At 35.7% G+C, this 21,845-nt stretch overlaps 1 long non-coding RNA gene across 1 annotated transcript; it reads right to left on the reverse strand.

Moving 5' to 3' along the window:
• Positions 1-7,614: 7,614 nt before the first annotated feature.
• LOC111438519 lies at positions 7,615-9,097 on the reverse strand. Its single transcript, XR_002709679.1, has 3 exons — positions 8,863-9,097; positions 8,686-8,759; positions 7,615-7,844 (listed from the first exon to the last, which is right to left on the reverse strand). It is a non-coding gene; the product is annotated as an uncharacterized LOC111438519 (long non-coding RNA).
• Positions 9,098-21,845: the final 12,748 nt, after the last annotated feature.

Genomic DNA, 21,845 nt, shown 5'->3' on the forward strand with positions numbered 1-21,845 from the left:
GTCTACGGTTTAAAAAGAAGGATTATTATTATAGCAGTCTGGCCGTCATTAGCAGCTTGATAGTAGTCTACTGTTGTGAAAAACATAGCAGATTGATGTTTTAAAAAAATTGTTATTATTATTACACCAGCTTGTTATCAAGAAATGACAATAGTCTACTATTATGAAAATACAGCAATCTGCCTTTTTTTTTTATTTAAAAAAAAATTACTTTCTTACCAATATCATGGCACAGGCATCATCTTTTGATTTATATAGAAGCGTACTTCCACAAAAAAGATAACCCAACGTTGCGAATTCACCTTCACACTTACAAGAAACTAAAGATAAAAATTCAGCTTGCAACCGACAATCATGGCACCGAGATAAGAGGCAAAAAAGCGGTGCGAGGGAAGGAAGAAGTGCAGCACGATGAATTACAAGTAATAAATCAAGATCTCTTCCTAACAGGCACCAGTTTGAAATGAAGAGAAAATGGCAAGAACAAAATGGAGAACTTCTCAATACAAAAAGGAATAATCGCAACCAAGGAGGCGTACAACAGGTATGAGCTCCTCAAGTTAAAAGTAGTGTTGGTGGAAAGAAGGTTCCCAGCATTCTACCAAACATTTCCGGAATCCTTTCTTAACACCATCAACGATCTAGGGTGGGAGATGTTCTGCCATCAAAGGTTGCAAGCTATAGTGCCTATAGTGAAAGAGTTTTACGCACATATTGATTAAGTAGGAGGGTTCACAACATTAATGAGAGGAAAAATAGTTGATTGGAGCCCTAAAGCCATCAACCAACTATTTCACCTACACTCTGTTGAGTACGCCACTTTCAACGAAATGGTGCTAGCTCCATCAGACAATCAACTTGAGATGTCCTTGAAGATGGTAGCTATAGAAGGAACACGGTGGCAGCTCTCAAGAGGAGAAGTAAGAACTATAATAGCAGCAGTCCTCAACCCAGAAGCAAAAGTTTTGGTTGCCTTCGTAAAGACCAATCTACTACCCATTACACATGATAATACATTGTTAGCTGATAGAGTTTTACTGGTGTATGCAATCATAAAGAATTTAAGCATCGATGTGGGCAAGATTGTCAAATGTGCATGTAAGAAAGTGGGGAGACTATTTTTTCCACAGCTGATAATCATGTAGTGTCTAGAGGCTGTAGTCTTTTTTGCTGAGGAAGAATAAAAACTTGAGGCAATAAATCGGATGGATTACATAGAAACCCATAAGGATGGTGTCAGTAGTGGTAAGAGGAGGAACAATAGAGCAATAGATGATATGGGTCAATTGTTGAAACAGCAGAGGCTTTACTCAGCTAGTGCGAAAACAATGAAGGGAGTATTGGTCCTATGTCAAAAAGAGGGATGAGGAAATACATAAAGCCTTAAGAACCAAGTCCAAAAATTCAGCATTCCCAAGTTTTCCAGAAGAGATTTTTAAAGAGTGGAGCCGTAAAGAACCATAGCATGTGGGAGAGGAGGAAGAGAACACTTCCTCTAACGATGCCTAAAATTAAGGAAGTTCTCTAATCACACTTTTTATAACCTTGCTGTCTGATTTAGAAGTATACATCCCAGTGTTGTGTTTGTTTTTGTTGTGTTGACTGCATATAATTTTGAATCATGTACATGCATGCACACTAGAAAGCATGAATTTTTTTTTAGCATGAAGTTTTAGGAAGGGTAATAGATCCTACATTGTTTCATATGCATTCATGATGTTTTATGCAAGAACTAGGGATATATTGTCAAATGTTTTAATAGGATAAATAAAATAATAAGGTGAGTGGTGTGTTTCTCTAAGAGAACAAAAGAGGCTAAGGAAATTACAGCTCAAATGGAATGGAGTATTCATCAAGGTTGAGGATCCAATCTATCATAATCCACCTTAATCAGAAAGAATTCCCATAATTCACCCAAGCTTTAGATCATTTTCCCAACAAAAACAATAACCAAGAGCTTCTGCACCTCAATCTACTTTCAAGAATGATTCCACACCCACACTAATGCTCATTAAAGACAATGGCTAGTTTAAGTTTGGGGGTATTAAAGTAATTTCATCGCCCCATACAAAATGCAAAGAAAAAAAAAACGAAAAAAAAAATCCATACCCGAGACTACTCCTCTTCAACCTAAAGCTTGAACTCTCAATGCTAAAAAAGTGGAAAGCATACAAATTGTCTCAATTGCTCGTTATCAAGCAATCTGCATCACCAATGGAGGTGTCTGAATCGAAGGTAATTGGGATGTAAATAAAAAAACATAGAGAAAGCTATCCTTACTGTTCAGGTGAGTTGCATCACAAATGTGGCCACACTGGAAACTATAGGCTGCTAACAAGAGAGTCGGGCTAAGGGAGAATGAGTGTTAGCCTATATAGTCATCCCTTGAAGATTTAGGTGATTTCCACTACAAGTGGAGGCGCCCATAGAATAGGGGAGGACTTGAAAGATTCTTGGAAGAAAAAAAATGTCATGATAAGAGAAAGTTAATGAAATAAATTATGAAGCCAAGTCACAAAAGCAAAGGTAAAAGGAATGGTAATCATTTTAGAAGTGTTTTGGGGAATACAGTGAATGTGAGGAATGTGCTATTTTTCTTGTAAGATTTGGTTATAAGTGTAGGGTGAAATGTGGGGAAAAATTGAGTTGAGGAAGGAAAATAAGGAACGTGATCTAAATCATTTTTTTATGAATACTCTACAAACATAAATATAAACAGAAGAAAAATTTGTTAATGAGAAAAAAAAGGGAGAGTGGAGAAAATGATTGCTCAAGGATGAGCAATCTCTTAAGTTTTGAGGGTGTGATAACTCTCGAAAGTAGAGTTATATTAAGTTTTTATAGAGTTAATTTTGCTCTCATACCACTATTTTCTCGTTAATTGTTTCATTTGTTCTAATTAGTATACATGAAACAGTCAATTGTGGTTTAATATGAAAAGAAGTTCAATTTGCATAAATCAAGCTTAATTGCATACTTAATTGAGTTATTTGGTAAAATTCTAGAACATTCACATTGAACGATGATGCTGTAGCAAATCTGAAAACAGCACTCCTTGCATATGGAAATAAATTGTTGACTCTAATAAGCAATTCAGAACGCAAACTTTTCGGGGATAAATATGAAAATTTTAATCCACATCAGCAGTCCATGTGGGTCATTGACTACCAAATTAGAAACATCCTACGTGGACGATTTTATCCTTTCTCAACCCTAAATGAGAAGAAACAACCATTATAAAAAGAAAAAGAATACCTAAAAAAGGGGAGCCACGCTTTGGGAGAAAAATTGGATTAAACAGCAACAGCCTCTACTGCAGTGAACTGCTGTGAAAAGAAGATCAACAAGGATTGATTAAGGCAAAGTGGTGGACGTGAGAGCTCAAGGGAAGGGAATTTCCATTGACAGACGACAACAAACCGGGATAACTCTCTATTTCTTTATTCTCTTTTCTTATTCCATCAATTTTACATGATTGAGATGCAGATTCCTCTGTTTAATTCAATTTTTATGGAGAGCTAAACTTTATAGGGGAGACGAGAGAATTTTATATAGTTTAAGTATGTTGACGGTATGATCTTAGTTTATTAAAGAGTTGTTGTTAATGATTTACATGTGTGTTTAATTAGCTTCTTTACATACATAGTTGTTCTCTTAGTCGGGAGAAGAGAGGGAGCAATGAAATCCTTTTAAATACTTTATTTCCATTGCAAGGAGACTTGAAGGGTAGTAGAAGGGTTATTTTTTAAATACTTTATTTCCATTGCAAGGGGACTTGAAGGGTAGTAGAAGGGTTATGAATAATTCTTCTCCTAGAGCCTTGTTAATAGAAATTACAAACAATTATGGAAGTAATCAACATGCGTGACCCTTGAAAGTAGGCTTGAGAATCTATTAAGAGGAACTAAAATCTACTACTAAACTCAACAACTTATCTATTTAATCTCTCTTTGTCGAACCTTCCTCATTATAGTTGATTTTCTCATCATTTTCTTTTATTGGACAGTAGTGGCACGCTACATTAATTTTGTTTAATTAGTCAAAATCACCAACACCCACTTGAATGTTACCCAAAAACTCACTTAATTTCCAACGATAAAATTAACCAAAAGATAGGTTCTATGTGGAATCGATAGTTTACTTATTACTTGCTACTTGTGATAGTGTATGCTTGCACTTATTCTTGTTATTTTTACATCATTTTATTATGTACATCCGCAAGCGATCATTAACCAACAACTTTGGGAGGCACACGAGCAACGTAAAAAGAAGAAGGAGGAAACACTCGATCAAGCATTTCAAACCAGGGCGTCAATCAAAGATGAAAAGACACTCTACTCTCAAAATTTTCAAGGTAGAGGTCGTGGAAGTCGTGGAAATGGTCGCGGTGGTCAAGGCAGCAGTCATGAAGGATACTATAAGGAGAAGGGACACTCGAGCCAAGGAAATTGGCGTGGAAGAGGACGCAGTCGAGGAAGAGGCGGCTGATCAATTTATTCCAACATTCAGTGCTAAAAATGTCACAAATATGGTCACTATGCGAATGATTGTAACTTCGAAAAATGTTACAATTATGGTAGAGTGGAGCATTTTGCAAAAGATTGTCGAGCCGATAAAAAGGTGGAAGGAACAACCAACCTAGCCTTGGAAGACGTAACAAATGAAGGTCTTCTCTTGATGGCTCAAAATGAAGACAACATCAACAACGACACTCTGTGGTACCTCGACTCAGGGGCAAGCAACCATATGTGTGGTCACGAGTACCTATTCAAAGAGATGCAAAAGATTTAAATGGTCATGTGTCGTTTGGAGATGCGACAAAGGTGGAGGTCAAAGGCTGAGGTACGATACATTTCTTGCAAAAGGGTGGTTTAATGGGGTCAATCCAAGATGTTTATTACGTACCAAACCTCAAGACCAACATATTGTGTATGGGGCAACTCACAAAGAAAGGTTACTCGATATTCTTAAAAGACCGCCTGCTACACCTGAAGAACAAGCAAGGATGTTTGGCTGCTCGAGTCGAGATAGAAAGAAATCGGATGTACAAACTGAATTTAAGAAGCATACGAGAAAATTGTTTGCGAGTCGACGTAGAAGACAAGGCATCACTGTGGCATCTCTGCTTTGGTTACCTACATCATGGTGGCCTAAAAGAGTTAGCAAAGAAGAATATGGTGCATGGGCTACCCAACATGGGCTACCCAACATGGACTACAAAGGAAAATTTTGTGAAGAAGGCATGCTCAACAAGCATGCAAGAACCTCAATTCAAAATAAGGCTGAATTTTGGGCTAAACAACCTCTCGAGTTGATTCATACAGATATATGTGGACTAATTACCACCGAGTCTTTCAGCAGTAAAAGGTATTTCATTTCCTTTATCGATGATTACTCACGAAAAACTTGAGTTTACTTTCTGAAAGAAAAATCCTAGGCATTCGAGGTATTCAAAAAGTTCAAAGTGATGGTGGAGAAGGCAACTAGTAGACACATCAAAACGTACGATCCGATAGAGGTGGCGAGTATACTTCAACGACTTTCATGGAGTATTACGAGGAGCAAGATATAAGGCGATTTCTAACCGCACTGTACACCCCTCAACAAAATGGTGTAGCCGAGAGAAAAAACTGGACCATTCTCAACATGGTTCACTCAATGCTCAAGAGCAAAAGGATGCCAAAGGAATTTTGGGTAGAATCGTGCAATGTGCCATCTATGAGCAAAATTGATGTTCACATGTGAAGTTAGATGATCAAACACTACAAGAGGCTTGGAGCAGACAAAAGCCTACAGTTTCTCATCTCAAAGTGTTCGATAGTATGACTTATGCTCACGTACCAAATTAACGAAGAACGGAGCTTGAAGACAAAAGCAAAAGGTATATTTTTATTGGGTATGATGAGAAGACAAAAGGATATAAGCTACTTGACCTGATAAGCAAAACAGTGTGCTGAGTCATGATGTGCGAGTAAATGAAGCAAGCGAATGGGACAGGAACAATTTGATGGAAGTCAATATCGAAGTTGGAGAATCATCAGTTGTTGCACCAACAAGTACACCATCAAACAAAGAAATTTTCGATGATGAAGATGAACCACAACAACCCAAAATGCGAAGTTTGTGAGACTTGTATGATTCAACAAATGAGGTACACCTTGTATGTCTTTTGGTAGATGCTGAAAATATCAGCTTTGAAGAGGTAGTGCGAGACAAGAAGTTGCAACTGCCATGAACGAGGAGATTAAAACGATTCATCGCAACAATACATGGGAGTTAACAGAATTACCGAAAGGAAGTTAGCCCATTGGTGTGAAGTGGGTGTTCAAGAAAAAGATGAATGCTCAAGGCATGATAGAGCGGTACTGTAGAAGTTGAATGCAGCTCTAATGCCAATTTGTTGAAACTAACGCTGCTCTGATACCAATTTGTTGGAATTGAAATCGCTCTGATACCAATTTGATGAAGTAAGCTAAAGTTGCTCCGCTACCAACCTTGAAGTAAAACGCTCGCTCTGAATCTAACTCGTTTAGAGAACTCTCACGAAACTTTAAGAGAGGAGGTGCGCAAAGGGAGAGAGAGACACAAGGAGACAAAGAAATTCTCGAGAGGTTATTACACACCAATTCAGACAGTCAATGTTTTTCTTCTCTTTCTTGTAGTTATTTCTCTCTGCACTATTACATTGAATACATGAAGCCTTTTTATGACATTTCATGAGGCCAAAGTTGGCTTTAACTACCCACCATTTTTTTCACCAATTTATTTCCCCTTCAGTAAATTTTTCCTTTATTTGCTCTCCATACCAGAGATAATTATGCCCTCATAATTAAATCGTTTTGACTAAAGAAAAACAAAAAACAAAAAATAAAAACATTTAAGTTTATTTTCCAACAAGTACAAGGTGCGATTTGTTGTAAAAGGATACAAGCAAAAAGCGGGAATCGACTATGACGAAGTGTTTGCTCCCATTGCAAGAATGAAGACAATCTAATTGCTCATTTCTCAAGCGGCTCAATTCAAATGGCCGATTTTTTAAATGGATGTCTAGTCGGCATTCTTGAATGGTGTGCTTGAAAAAGATGTCTACCTCGAACAGCCACCCAGGTACATGAAAATTGGAGAAGAGAAGAAGGTACTAAAATTGAAGTTTTTCCTTGGTTTGGAGGTCAAACAAGGAGAGAAGGGTATTTTTATATCACAGGAGATATATACAAAGGAGGTCTTGAAGCAGTACAAGATGGAAAATTACAACCCAGTATCAATACGAATGGAACTAGGTGCAAAACTCTCAAAGTACAATGAAGGAGAACGAGTAGATGCAAATAAGTACCGGAGTTTGGTAGGAAGCCTTCGCTATCTTACATGCACAAGGCTAGATCTTTCATTAAGTGTCGGCATTATAAGCCTATTCACGGAGGAGCCGATTTATTCACATTGGAAGGCGTTGAAGCGAGTCCTACGGTACATCCAAGGAACGGTGTCACTTGGATTATTCTACTCGAAAACAGAAGTGTAACGACCGCTCTCCGATGCATCGAATCACAAATCGCTACGTGGACTCTAGGATAAAAAGCCTTACAACATTTTCATTTGATAAAACGGAAGACACAATAAAATTAAAGTTACCTGATAAGCATTAAAAATCCGAATAGTTCCAAAACATAATGGGATCTGCGGAAACACATCAAAAGAAAATCAGTTACAAAATAGCATAAGTTTTCCCAAAATAAAAATCAAAATGACATTAAAACGACATGGACAAAGAGGACTCGATCTAAGGGTCTCCACTGTAGCCGCACAGCTCCACACGTTCCCGCTACCGACATTGGTCTACTTAACACCTGAAAAATAGCAACAACATGGGATGAGTATAAAAATACTCAATAAGCAACCTACTTGTAGGCTCTTATCGGACTTAATTATGTTCACGAAAAACTTTGGCTATATGCTCGAATCTATCTCTAGCAAAGTCGACTATGGTCTCAAAAGAAGACCCCATGGATTCTATTGATATGGATTTTCTTCCATACCTAACTATCTACTGAGCTTAAATCAGTGGATTTTCCCCTAGTGGTGTCTGGCCTTAACTACTGGTTCCTGAGAATCAATAACAAACTGCCACTACGCCCCGCCGGGCTGGGTCAGTAAACTACCTATCTTACACCTCGGGTTTAGATTAGTAAAAGGCCATGGCTCTCCCCGCTAGGCACCCCTAACATGGTACTACAGTAGGATACTTGCTAAGGCCACCCATATCCACAATAGGTGATAACTAAAAGACGGTAACTCACAATCTACAAAATTTATAATTCACGATATCTAGCACATAGCAAAATGTTCCAATTCACAAATGTGCAATAATGGGCTATCCACACCCCAATACAAAGTAGAACAAAGTATCAAGGCTCACATCATACTTATCATGCAAATCAAGAAATAACAATCTATCTCGACTTCCTAGGAAACACATAAACCCAAACGCCTATCAGAGAAATTCAGAATAATGTATGCGGAAGCTATATAACCCTAACTATAATCAAGGTATAAACACTCACGATATCGAAGTACTATACATGAAACTAATGTTAACCAAACTCCTAAGTATAATACTAGATCATTTGCCCATACTCCAAACTGACTCCTACAAGCATTTCTTAGAACTTGTTCCATGCGGTTACTTACTTGTTGTAGACTTCCCGAGCTTCTTTCGGGTCTTCAACAAATTTTCAATTCGTTCAAAGATCTACAATTAGGTCCTACATTGAGAAAATATATCAAAACTATAGAAGTTGAGTAGGATTCGAGTTCAAATAATACAAATTTGCGAGCATTGGCCTCAGAACCGTGGGTCATGCATACCTTCGGGTCTGGTTTTGGGTAGTGGATTGGAATATGCTAATTGGGTCGGGTCGGGTCGGTTCTGGCAGGGCGGTTTGGTACAGCGAGTCGATTTATTCCAACAGTTCGTTAAATCCAACAATCAACTCCTTTCTTCCCCCGACTTTTCTTCCCTTCTTCAGCTTCTTCGACACTTACCAATGTTCCCTTTTTTTTTCTTCTTATTTCAAAACATCTTGGTTCAACCCCCCTCCCTCGAATTTATTGGCTTCTTACCAACAAGAGTTAAAGAGAAGTTTTGGGTAGGTGGCGACTACTCAATGCCTTTTCATATTTCTGTCTTTTCATATTTCATATATATATATATATATATATATATATATATTCCTTTTATTGGTACAACTAGCTTTTCCTCATTTAATGCCAGCTGTATGAGTTATTACAAGAAGATTACAAGTTAGTTGGTTACTCTGATGGTGATTGGTGCGGAGACATAGACGATCGAAAAAGTACATCGGGTTATGTATTCTTTATTGGCAACACAGCTTTTACTTGGCTTTCAAAGAAACAACCGATCGTGACACTCTCGACGTGTGAAGTTGAGTATGTGGCAGCATCTTGGCGTGTGTGTCATGTGATATGGCTTAGAAATTTGTTGAACAAGATGGAACTAAAGCAACGAGATTCAACCGTGATTCAAGTTGACAACAAATCAGCAATTGAGTTGGCAAAGAACACAGTGAACCATGAAAGAAGCAAACACATTGACGTTTGTTTTCACTCTATCTGAAATCATGTGAAGGAAGGAAGTGTGGAATTGCTGCATGTGGCAAGTCAGGATCAAGTTGCGAATATCTTTACAAAATCGCGACCGAAAGTATTTTTCGAAAAATACAAGAAGATGATTGGCATAACAGATCGCAGGAGCATTTGAGTTTATGGGGAAGTTTTATTGAATAAACGTTAAATGTTATTTTTTGGTTAATTTTAATGGTTTTAAATTCAAAAAGAAGAGGAGAAAAGGGTTGAAAATGAAAGGACAAGATTTATTTCAGAAAAGAGTTGATTTTATGGGCGAGGAGATAGTGTCATCATTATGGCTATATTTAGTTTTAGACGAGGTTATAAATACATATAAATACATGTACTTTCTATTATACACGGAGAAAAAAAGAAAACAAACAAACAAGTAATAGAAGAAGGTTTTTCAGATAAATAGAGTGTTCGTTGTCTTCTTCCATCGTCAGTGTGTGTGTGAGATTTATTTCACAAATTTGTGAGTTTTCTTTAACAACTTGAACGCAGTTGTTCCGTTCGATTTTCTCCAATACCTGAAATCAGAACATATTTTCAAAAACTCATATCCTTGCTAGAAGCTCTGGTAGAGCTAGAGTATGATGATCCAAAAAATAAGTGAGATCGTCAAAATAGCATATCCATCGGGATTCTTCTTTATCCCAGAAGACTTTCATAAAACCAGAAGATTCTATGAATTTATTTAGTGGATACAAAATTAGTTGAAATTACTCATATCTCGAATCACGATAATCCTTAAAAAATGGCGTATTCAAAACTCAAAATTTTTAAAGTCATGAACGTATTGGAATCAAGATTCATACATGAAGAAAACTTTTTCAAAACACTTTGTTCCTCGTTGATTCTCTTGTACAGATTATCAAATGACATGGTTTAATGTTAATTGGTATCAAAATTTCGAGCACTCATAGTTCATTCAATTTTGAATGAATGCCCATAAAATCAATTATCCATTTTGGTTCATCTAGAATATCTTTGGACTATATATTTTCTGTCCTAATACAAGAGTCAGCTGCTCATTCCCCCTTTGCCATGCTCTTTATAGAGGAAATGAACTCTTCATCCGTAGCAGAAGCATTGGGAACCGTTTTGATTTTTATTATGGATTAAAACAAAAGCAATAAATATAAAGTAAAAACTCTACCTTTGTAGAAACCCTATAGAAACCCTAGCTTGCAAGGTCAAGGCTTGTGGAGGCTCTTGAAAGAAAATCCCTAAAGAATTGGAGAAGAATAGTTTCAAGAATTCTCTAGACATGTAATTTCATTCTCCAAAGAAAGTGGGAGAGATTGGTGTATCTTTGGCTCAACTGGAAGGTCCTATTTATAGGGACTCGTGGAGAATATTTGCATATTTAATATATTTGGATATTATACCTTATACAAATCATATTTAGATATTATAAGATATCCTCATATATATTTAACTAATTTGAATCTCATTCAAATTCTAAAATGTATCAAATTATATTAATTAATTTAATATTTAATTGTATCAAATACAATAAATATATATATATTTTTTAATATATCTAATATATTAAATATTAATTTGAACCCTTCAAATTAAATATTTTTTTCTATTTATTTAATATATTTAATATATTAAATATTAATTTGACATTTCAAATTAAATTTATTTTTTCTTTTATATTTAATATATCTAATATATGTAGTATCAATTTGAACCCTCCAAATTTTCTTTCAAATAAATTGAACTTTTAGTGTTACTATAAGCTAGAAAGGGGACCTTATGGACCTACCGATAATAAGCTCGAATGATACAAAATTAATTAATTTAACTCTTTAATTAATAAATTTCCATTCATTAACTATAAGTCCTACTATAGACCTAGAGTTGCAGTATTATGCATGGTAGGATAAGTTATGTCCATTGATATAATCATTACAAGCAAGTCGATCATTCACGAGTTGTTCATAATTACAATTGGGTCAAAAGTCCATTTTACCTCTGTAATTACATCTTTCTCCTTAAGTACTACCGATCACATCATAAACCAAGTCCCTCTCGGGCCAATGAGAGGGTGGGGCCCATTATTCAAGTCCCAAAATCAGTACTTAACATAACAACTCATCTACTTTCCTTGTATGTAAATGAGTGAATTACATCTCATGATATTATGTTCTTAACTCTCTATTTGGTTAACTCTCCAAAATGGCAGGCATATTGAGTCGGCTAAAAGAGTCATTCTCACCCATGTAAATTATAGAACAAGCCCTCACAGGTAGGAGTTCATAACTCACTCGGGATTAAGATCGAGTCGCATATGATCATCATGTAAAATATTAATCTTCCCAATTAACGGATTTATAAAGAGAGATTAAATATTTCTAGTTCAGTCTTATACAAACTCATTGTATAGGATGCCCCCACTTACATGTCTCCACATGAACGATTTGGATCAAATCATTTGTAACGATTACAAAGTGGGCCGTATCAATAGTGTTACCAGGATAAGGCTCTTTAGGTTATTACTTAAACACAATCCTCTTCTATGTCAACCACATACTATTCAAGATTACATTAATAACCTTGAATTTTCCTACCATGGATAACAATTAAATTACAAATAAAATAATAAAAATTATTGTTAAAAACTAAATAATTAATTATGAGGATTTATGGCATAAATCCCAACACTTTGTATATACTTTCAAACTAGCTCGCTTTTAACTTGGAATATAGAAAATGAAGATCAAATAAAACATATCTTCAAAACAATAAACTGAGATAAATACACTTATACCCACGTAGGTCTATGAAGGTTCGGTTATCTAAGTTCTTCAACTCAAAATCTATGCTACTTGCAACATTAGCACGGACAACTTCAGAAGGTGATTTCCTAAAGCTTCTTCAAGAAGCCACATCCATCGATTCAACATCTTCTCCTCCTATTGTAGAAGAGAAAGAAGACACTATCTACGGCCTCAATGATTCATTTTTGGATTCCCAACCACTGGGTGAAAAACAATATCTACAATCCTGACATTATTCCTGACATTATTCCTTTAGCTTTATTTCTTTTCCATTTTATTTCTCTCATTTTATTTTCTCTTTTTCAATCCTTATCTTATCTTTCTACCTTTCTTTTCATTTCTTCCTTATTTTGTAAATTACCTAGGATTGATTGTAAATCTTAATTTCTTCCTTATTATGGTAAATTATGCCGATAGAAATTATTTAATTATGCTAGGTATTCATGTAAATAATAAGTTTTCAAATGGTATCAGAGCCTCCCATTTGTGAGAGAATAGGAGATAGGTTTGAATGAGGTGTTTTTAAATTTTAATGCTTATTTATTTCATTTATTATTTCATTCTGTCGTTATAAACATGTTTTAAGATGAAGTCTACGTTATAAACATGTTTTCTGTCGTTATAAACACCGCTGGGCCACTGTCCCTAGCTGGTGGGCATGCTCTGGGGGCCCACCGGGACCCGTTAAAACTAAAATCGTCACGGCAGCGCTATGCAGGGCATAATGATCGTTGTCCTGCCATTTGGATGTACGCGTCCGTACCCTCGTGATGGAATAGGGGTATCCCCCCAAATGCATGATCACACAATATGCATGAAGTCTCACTAGTCCTACAGTCATCATTTAATGAACATAACCCCGTGTCACGTTTTCATGCTTACGTGTCATTCTCATTCTCATTTCGTTACATATCATACATATTCCTAGCGGGGTTATGTATCATGCAATTTACTGTATTTCATGTCATACAATTCATTCCGTTACATTTCAATACTCATACAAGGGTCACACATCGTCACATGCATTCATATCACATCAACTAAGCAGCATAAATAACATACGTTCACGTTCACATGATTTCGTACGTAAGTATAATAATCTAGCATACAATGTATCATATCATAACCAAGTCATAATGTAAACACTTCATAGTCATATCGTTCTCTAACTTACCATAGCCTTAATGTTCTTATACCTATCACAGACATATCATTACGTGACGTACCTTAGTCATATCGTCACAGAACGTACCCTAACGCTATCGTTCTATCAATCTATCACAAACCTATCCCTTTCTACCCATAACCTAACCGTATTCTTTCATCAATCTCTCATATCCATAGCACTCCGGTATGTAACCTAACTCTAACATTTCATGAACGTATCTTACTCCTATCGTTACATTTCGTTTAGTGCATCCTTCTCGTACCCTATCTCAAACATATCCTTGAGCACATCGTACCATAATTATTATCATACAAACCACATATTATAACATAACATAACATATAGGAAGTATATCGATCCACAGACAATTCACACATATCAATATATATGACACGTGCAGAACCACAAGGCACGTGTCAACATCAAATATAACCATGCCGATAGTAAGGTCACTTACCTGGCCAGCTTAAGTCGTTGTCACGAATATATCTTTAATTAAAGTTCGATCCCGTCCTTTGAAATCCGAGTCAACCTATATGAGCCCATGGCATTAGTTTCAGGTTTGAACTCTACAACTTTATTTCTCTAATTTACATTGATCCATTGTTAAAAGTCTGAAATGTTATATATCAATAACTATATTTTTATTAAAAATCTTATTTTTCATACTGTTGTATAAGAAGGTAGATACAGCTTTTTCAAGTTATTCTAGGCTTTACTACTCTCTGTAAACTCTCTGTATTTACTGTTTACCTCTCTATTTAGTTTGAGGTTTTTAATTCTCTAATCTTCTTCTTTTTTTCTGTTTCCTTTTAATTCTGTTGTCATGCCTTCCAAATTTACAGTGATCCCTGTTTCCAAATCTTTCCTTATGTAAGTGTTTCCTATTCAAAAGTTTTCTGGGTCATTCTATCTTTAATATATTCACTTGGCTACTGAGAAAATTTTAATCTAGCATTACTAATCTGACGTGATTGACTAGATTCATTGACATTTAGTTTCTAACTCAGATCATTGTAATAATTCAATGAAGATCTAGTTGTGATTTCTAAAAAATAGGATAAAAGAAAATAAAGATTTAATATATACCTTTTTTTATCAGATATATCTTCACCTAAATCTCGGGTGAATCTCAACTGGGTAAAGGTCATTCTCATTTTTTTTCTAAGTAAATCTTACGAGAAGGGACGAGAGGTTAGTGGAGAGAAATGAGGAAAGATTTATTTTTTATTTTTTTGATTAATTAATTAATTTTTTTTTATTATTATTATAATTTTAACTATTTTTATAATTATTTTTATTCGTTTATTTCTTTATTTATTTTTGGGCTATTACATTTTTAGTACTCATCATACAAGATGAGGGAGTAACTCGATGTTTATGTACATACAAAATGCATGGGGTCCCTATCTTTAAATCATATTTATGACACAACCCTATACATCTGTAATGGTCGAGTTTCTACAAAAGAAAATAAAATAAAATAAAATAAAATAAGAAAAATAATTAAATGGTCAAACAAAATCTCTCTGGAAATCACCGGATTTCCATGGGACATTTATTGCCTAATAAAACCCTATAATACATTGGGAAATGTCTTGAGATTCCTTTTATATTGTATGCCCAACCTTATACCTCCCTTAAAAACGATTTTACTCCCAAAGTTACTGTCTAAGTGTGTCTGGGAGAACAGAAAAAATCAAGAGCAACGGAAGTGAAATCAAGGGGTTGGTTCATTGGGTATTTTGAGGGCCTCTCGGAACATTAGTGTTGTTATTTCGAAGAAAGGTTTCGAGTGACAGTAAGATATAGACGTCGGGATCGTCGTGCTTGTGTCGACGACGCTGCATGACCGGCAAAAGCAAGAAGTTGCGCTGGGGGTTGTCGATGACGAAAAGGTGTCAGAATAAGTGAAGGTGTCGCGCGTCGTCGGAATCGGGGAGGCAGAAATTAGGGTTTCGCTTTCTGGCGGGTAAGGAAGACACGGATTGGAATCGGGTCAGGTGCCTCTAAACCAGCCCATGGACGAAAATGGGCTGTGTGTGTTTCGGCCCAACACAGACGTGCACCTGCAGTTTCGCTCTCAGCTCCACACGCTTACTCTTGACTCAACTTGGCGGGTACGTCGACTCGGTTCTGTCAATTTCCGCGGCTCAGCTTATCGACTCAATATCACTTAGTTTTACCATTTCAGGTCAATATAGTTCATAACCGTCAAAGACAGATTGTTTTGGGAGTTTATTTTGATAAATAGCCTGAGATTTAGCTAGGGTATGTTATGAAAGGTTCCTAAGTTTGTATGTAGTTATTATAGGATGTATTTAATCGTTGGAATTAGCTTGTTGTGAGTGACTTCAACCAAGGTGATCGCTTGTGGATGTATATAATAAAATAATGTAAAATTAACAAGAATAAGTGCAAGTATACACTATCACAAGTAGCAAGTAATAAGTAAATTATCGATTCTACAGGGAACCTATCTTTTTAGTTAATTTTATCGCTAGAAATTAAGTGAGTTTTTCGGTAACATTCAAATGGGTGTTGGTGATTTTAACTACTTAAACAAAACTAAAACAAAGTGTCACTGCTGTCGAAAAACAGAAAATGATGAGAAAATCAACTATAATGAAGAAGGTTTGGCTCAGAGAGATTAAATAAATAAGTTGTTGAGTTTTGTGGTATATTTTAGTTCCTTTTAATAGATTCCCAAGCTCACTTCCGAGGGTCATGAATGATGATTATTTCCATAATCGTTGTAATTTCTATTAACAAGGCTCTAGAAGAAGAGTTATTCCTAACTCTTCTATTACCCTTCAAGTCTCCTTGTTATGGAACTAGAGTATTAAAGAGGATTTCATTGCTCCCTCTTTACTCCCAAATAAAAGAATAATTATGTATGTAAAGTAGCTAAATAAACACACATGTAAATCATTAACAACAACTCTTTAATAAACTAAAATCATACCGTATACTTAAACAATATAAAACTCTCTCGCTTCGCCTATAAAGTTTAGCTCTCCATACAAACTGAATTAAACGAAGGAATCCGCATCTCAGTCATGTAAAATTGATGGAATAAGAAAATATAATAAGGAAATCGATTTTTCTCCCAAAGTGTGGCTCTCCTCCTTTTTGTCTTTCTTTTCCTTTTATATTGAGCATGAGTTCCCCTTTAGAGCTGAAAAGGAATAAGTTTTTCACATAGTATGTTTCTGATTAGGTAATTAATGACCACTTATACTATTGATGTGGATTTAAAATTTTCATGTCATCCCCCATTTATTTCTAGATTTGCTACTCCGTTCAGCATAAATGTCTACAATTTTACCACATAACTCCATTAAATGTACAATTAAGATTGATTTATTCAAAATCATATATTTTTTCATGTTGGACCGCAATAAATGATTTCATGCTTGCTAGTTAGAATAAATGCAGTAAATAATGAGAAAATTGTAAATAAAAGTGTCATATTAAATACAAAAAGACTTGATATGACTCTAGTTTTAAAGAGTTATCACACCACAAACTTAAAGATTGCTCATCCTTGAGCAATCCTTCTCTCCACTCCTTTTTTTTTTCCTCATTAACAAAATTTTTCTTCTATTTATATTTATGTTGGTAGAGTATTCATCAAAGGCATGATACCACCTTCTTTATATTCCTTCCTCAAATTAGTTTTTCCCCACATTTCACCCTACACTTGTCACCAAATCTTACAAGAAAAAAAATAACACATTCCTCACTTCCACCATATTCCCCAAAACACTACTAAAATGATTACCATTCCTTTTGCCTTTGCTTTTGTGTCTTGGCTTCATAATTTATTTCATTAACTTTCTCTTATCACGACACAATTTTTTTTTCTCCCAAGAATACTTCAAGTCATCCCCCTATTCTCTAGGTGCCTCCACTTGTGGTGCAAATCACCCAAGTCTTCAAAGGATGGCTATATAGGCACTCATTCTCCCTTAGCTCAACTCTCTTGCTAGCATCTTGTAGTTTTCAATGTGACTACTTTTGTGATGCAACTCACCTAAACAATAAGGATAGGCTTTTTTTGTTTTTTTGTTTTTTTTTTCATTTACATCCTAATTACCTTTGATTCAGACATCTTGATTGGCGATGTAGATTGCTTGACAACGAGCAATTGAGACAATTTGTTTCCTTTCCAATTTTTTAGCATTAAGAGTTCAAGCTTTAAGTTAAAGAGGAGTGGTCACGGGTATGGATTTTTTTTTTTTTTTTGCTTTGCATTTTGTATGGGGTGATAGAATCATTCTTGAAAGTAGATTGAGATGCAAAAGCTCTTGATTATTGTTTTTGTTGTTAAAATGGTCTAAAGGTTGGATGAATTATGAGAATTCTTTCTAATTAAGGTGGATTATTATAGATTTGATCCTCAATTTTGATGAATACTCCGTCCCATTGGAGCTCTAATTTCCTTAACCCCTTCGTCCTCCTAGAGAAACACACCACTCACCTTACTGTTTTATCTATCATATTGAAGTATTTAACAATACATCTCTGGTTCTTGCACAAAATATCATGACTGCATATGAAACAATGCATGATCTATTACCCTTCCTAAAAGTGCATCCAAAAAACATTTCATGTTTCTAATGTGCATGCATGTGCATGATTCAAAATTATATGACGTCAACACAACAAAACAAACACGAGAAAAACAAACACAGCATAAGGATGTATACTTCTAAATCAGACATCAAGGTTATGAAGGGTGTGATCAGAGAATTTCCTTGATTTTAGGCATCGTTAGAGGAAGTGTTCTCTTCCTCCTCTACCATATTAGATGATTCTTTACGGCTCCACTCTTTAAAAATCTCTTTTGGAAAACTTGGGAATGCTGAATTTTTGGACTTGGTTCTTAAGGCTTTATGTATTTCCTCATCCCTCTTTTTGACATAAGACCAATATGCCTTGCAACTCCCATCAATGTTTTCGCACCAATTGAGTAAAGCCTCTTGCTGTTTCAGCATTTGATCCATATCGTCTGTTGCTCTGCTTTCCCTCCTCTAACCAAAGCTAGTGCCATCCCTATGGGTTTCTATGTAGTCCATCAAATTTCTTGCCTCAAGTTTTTCTTCTTCCTCATCAAAAGGGACTATAGCCTCCAGGCACAGCATGGTTATCAACTGTGGAAAAAACAGCCTCCCCACTTTCTTACTTGCACATTTGACAATCTCATCTGCTACAATCTTGCCCACATCGATGCTCAAATTCATTATGATTGCATACGCCAGTAAAATTCTGTCAGCTAACAATGTAGTATCATGTGTAGTGGGTAGTAAGTTGGTTTTTACGAAGGCAGCCCAAACTTTTGCTTCGGGGTTGAGGTCTGCTACTATTATCGTCCTTGCTACTCCTCTCGAGAGTTGCCACCGTGTTCCTTTTATGGCTACCATCTTCAAGGCCATCTCAAGTTGATCATTCGATGAAGCTAGCACCATTTCGTTGAAGGTGGCATGCTCAAAAGATGGTAGGTGAAACAGTTGGTTGATGGCTTTAGGGCTCCAATCAACTATTTTTCCTCTCACTAATGTTGTGTACCCTTCCACTTAAAAAATATGTGCGTAAAACTCCTTCACTATCGGCACTATAGCTTGTTTTCTTTTATGACAGAACATCTCCCACCCTAGATCGTTGATGGCGTTAAGAAAGGATTCCAGAAATGTAGGGTAGAATGCTGGGAACCTTTTTTCCACCAACACTACTATTGACTTGAGGAGCTCATACCTGTTGTATGCCTCCTCGTTTGCGATTATTCCTTTTTGTGTTGGGAGGTTCTCCATTTTATTCTTGCCCTTTTCTCTTCGTTTCGAACTGATGCCCATTAGGAAGAGATCTTGATTTATTTCTTATAATTCATCATGCTGCACTTCTTCCTTCCCTCGCACCATTTTTTTGCCTCTTGTTCTTGGTGCCATGATTGTCGGTTGCAAGCTGAATTTTTATCTTTGGTTGCTTGTAAGTGTGAAGGTAAATTCGCAATGTTGGGTTATCTCCTTGTGGAAGTAGGTTCTATATAAAACAAAAGATAGCTCCTTGTGGAAGTAAAATTTTCCGTTTTTTTTTTAATATAGTAGTATGCTATATCAGCTTTATATGATACAACAGACTGCTGTAATAAATTTTTAATTTTTTTTTACAACAGGTTGCTGTACTATTTTGTATAACAGCAGTCTGCTGTCAAGTTTTCCTTTTTCTTGTTTGACAGCAAATTGCTGTCATCTTTCGTGTTGGTGCTTTGACTTGAGGTTTCGTGAGAAAGTGCACAACAATTAGATCAAATTCATGCAAATGAGGGAGAACACAGTACTTTATGGCAGCATACACCGAAAGAGAATAACTTTGTCACTTATCACAACCTAGTATGTACAAGTATAATTAACCTCCTTACTACTTTGAAATTAACATTTTTAACCACATCAGAGTCCTCTTAATTCATCTACCAAAACTTGGCTACTTCCTTGGGGCATGCGAGTCATTCATGATAAAAAGGTAAATTAAAATCTAAAAAAAAACTATCATTCGAAGATAAGTGAAGATAACTATTTAAAAACGACTATAATTGCATAAATAAAAGGAGAAGGAAAACTAACTTGGCTTCCCGAGAGCTTGTTACCTGTTACCGTTCCTTGTCAGCTCTCTTTTGCCACAAAATGTTTTATTTTTCAGTTTTTTAAGCTCAAAGAGGCAATGCCTCTTTTTACTTCTCCACCCAAATACTGCTTGAGTCTTTGTCCATTCATTGTGAAAGGTCTCTTTCATCTCAATATTTTATCGTTATTGCCCCAAGGAGTGACTTCTTCAACTATAAACGGACCGGACCATCTTGATTTTAGTTTTCCAGAGAATAATTTCAGCCTTGAGTTGAATAGTAACACTCTTTGTCCTTTGTAGAATTCCTTGAGCTTAATTTTGTTGTCATGCACATTTTTGTTTTTTCTTTGTACATCTTAGCATTTTCGTAGGCTATGTGCCTGAATTCTTCCAACTCATTTAATTGCATTCGCCTCAAGTCTACATCTGTTGCATAGTCAAAATTTAACTTCTATAATGCCCAAAATGCTTTATGTTCCAATTCTAGGGGTAGATGACACGCCTTTCCAAAAACTAGCTTGTAAGGAGACATTCCTAAAGGGGTTTTGAAGGCTGTCTGGTATGCCCATAATGCATCATCAAGTTTCACCGACCAAATCTTTCTTGTTGGGTTGTACCATCTTTTCCAAAATACTTTTAATTTCTCTATTGGTTACATTAATATTTCATCACCTTTTATGAAATGATGAAATAAGAAAAGGTACAATAATAATAAGAAAAATTAAAATAGACAAGATGTCAAAAGAAGGAAAATTGAATGGAATATGTCGGATTTGGAATTTTTTATTTTTTTTTATTTTTATTTATTTTTATTTTTTTTTATTTTTTTACAATTAGTTTAACGACTATTCAGTCATTGAGATGATGATATCTACAAAGGTGGTTGTGAATCCAAAAATGGATCATTGAGATCATAGATCGTGTCTTCATCTTCTTCCTCTATTATAGAAGGAGAAGATGTCGAACCGACTGATGTGGCTTCTTGAAGAAGCTTTTGAAAATCAGCTTCCGAAGTTGTCTGAGCTAATGCGGCGAGCAGCCTCGACTTTGAATTAAGGAATTCGGAGGTCTTCTTCTTGGATAAATCCTGAAGGTGGCCATTCTCAGATAGCTAGACCTTTACTGCTTTGATGTCTGCGTGGGTATAAGTGTATTTATCCCACCATTTTATTTTGATAGTTTTGAAGACTTGTTTTATTTGGTCTTCGGTCTCTTTAATTTGAAAATTCCAAGTTAAAATCCAAGGAATTTGAAAATATACGCAAAAACGCATGGTCAATGGAAATGGGATTTTGAATATATTTGGAATGAAATAGTGGAACGATTCTTGTATTGGAACTGGAAATATATCTTTGGCTGATCCAAAGATTTTCCACCATTTGATGAACCAAAATGGGTAATGAATTTTATGAGCATTCTCGCAGAATTGAATGAACCACGAATGCTCGTAGTTTTGATACCAAATGACATTGAACCATGCCATCTGATAGTCTCTGTATGAGTAAGAATGAGGAACAAAAGGTTTTGAGAATGTCTTTTCCGTGTATGGATCTTGATTCCAATACGTCGGATTCATGACTTTAAAAAATTTTAATTTTGAATACGCGATTTTCGAAGGA

Source organism: Cucurbita moschata, unplaced genomic scaffold (genome assembly GCF_002738365.1).
Source record: "Cucurbita moschata cultivar Rifu unplaced genomic scaffold, Cmos_1.0 Cmo_Scf00076, whole genome shotgun sequence".
Classification (NCBI taxonomy): Eukaryota; Viridiplantae; Streptophyta; class Magnoliopsida; order Cucurbitales; family Cucurbitaceae; genus Cucurbita; species Cucurbita moschata.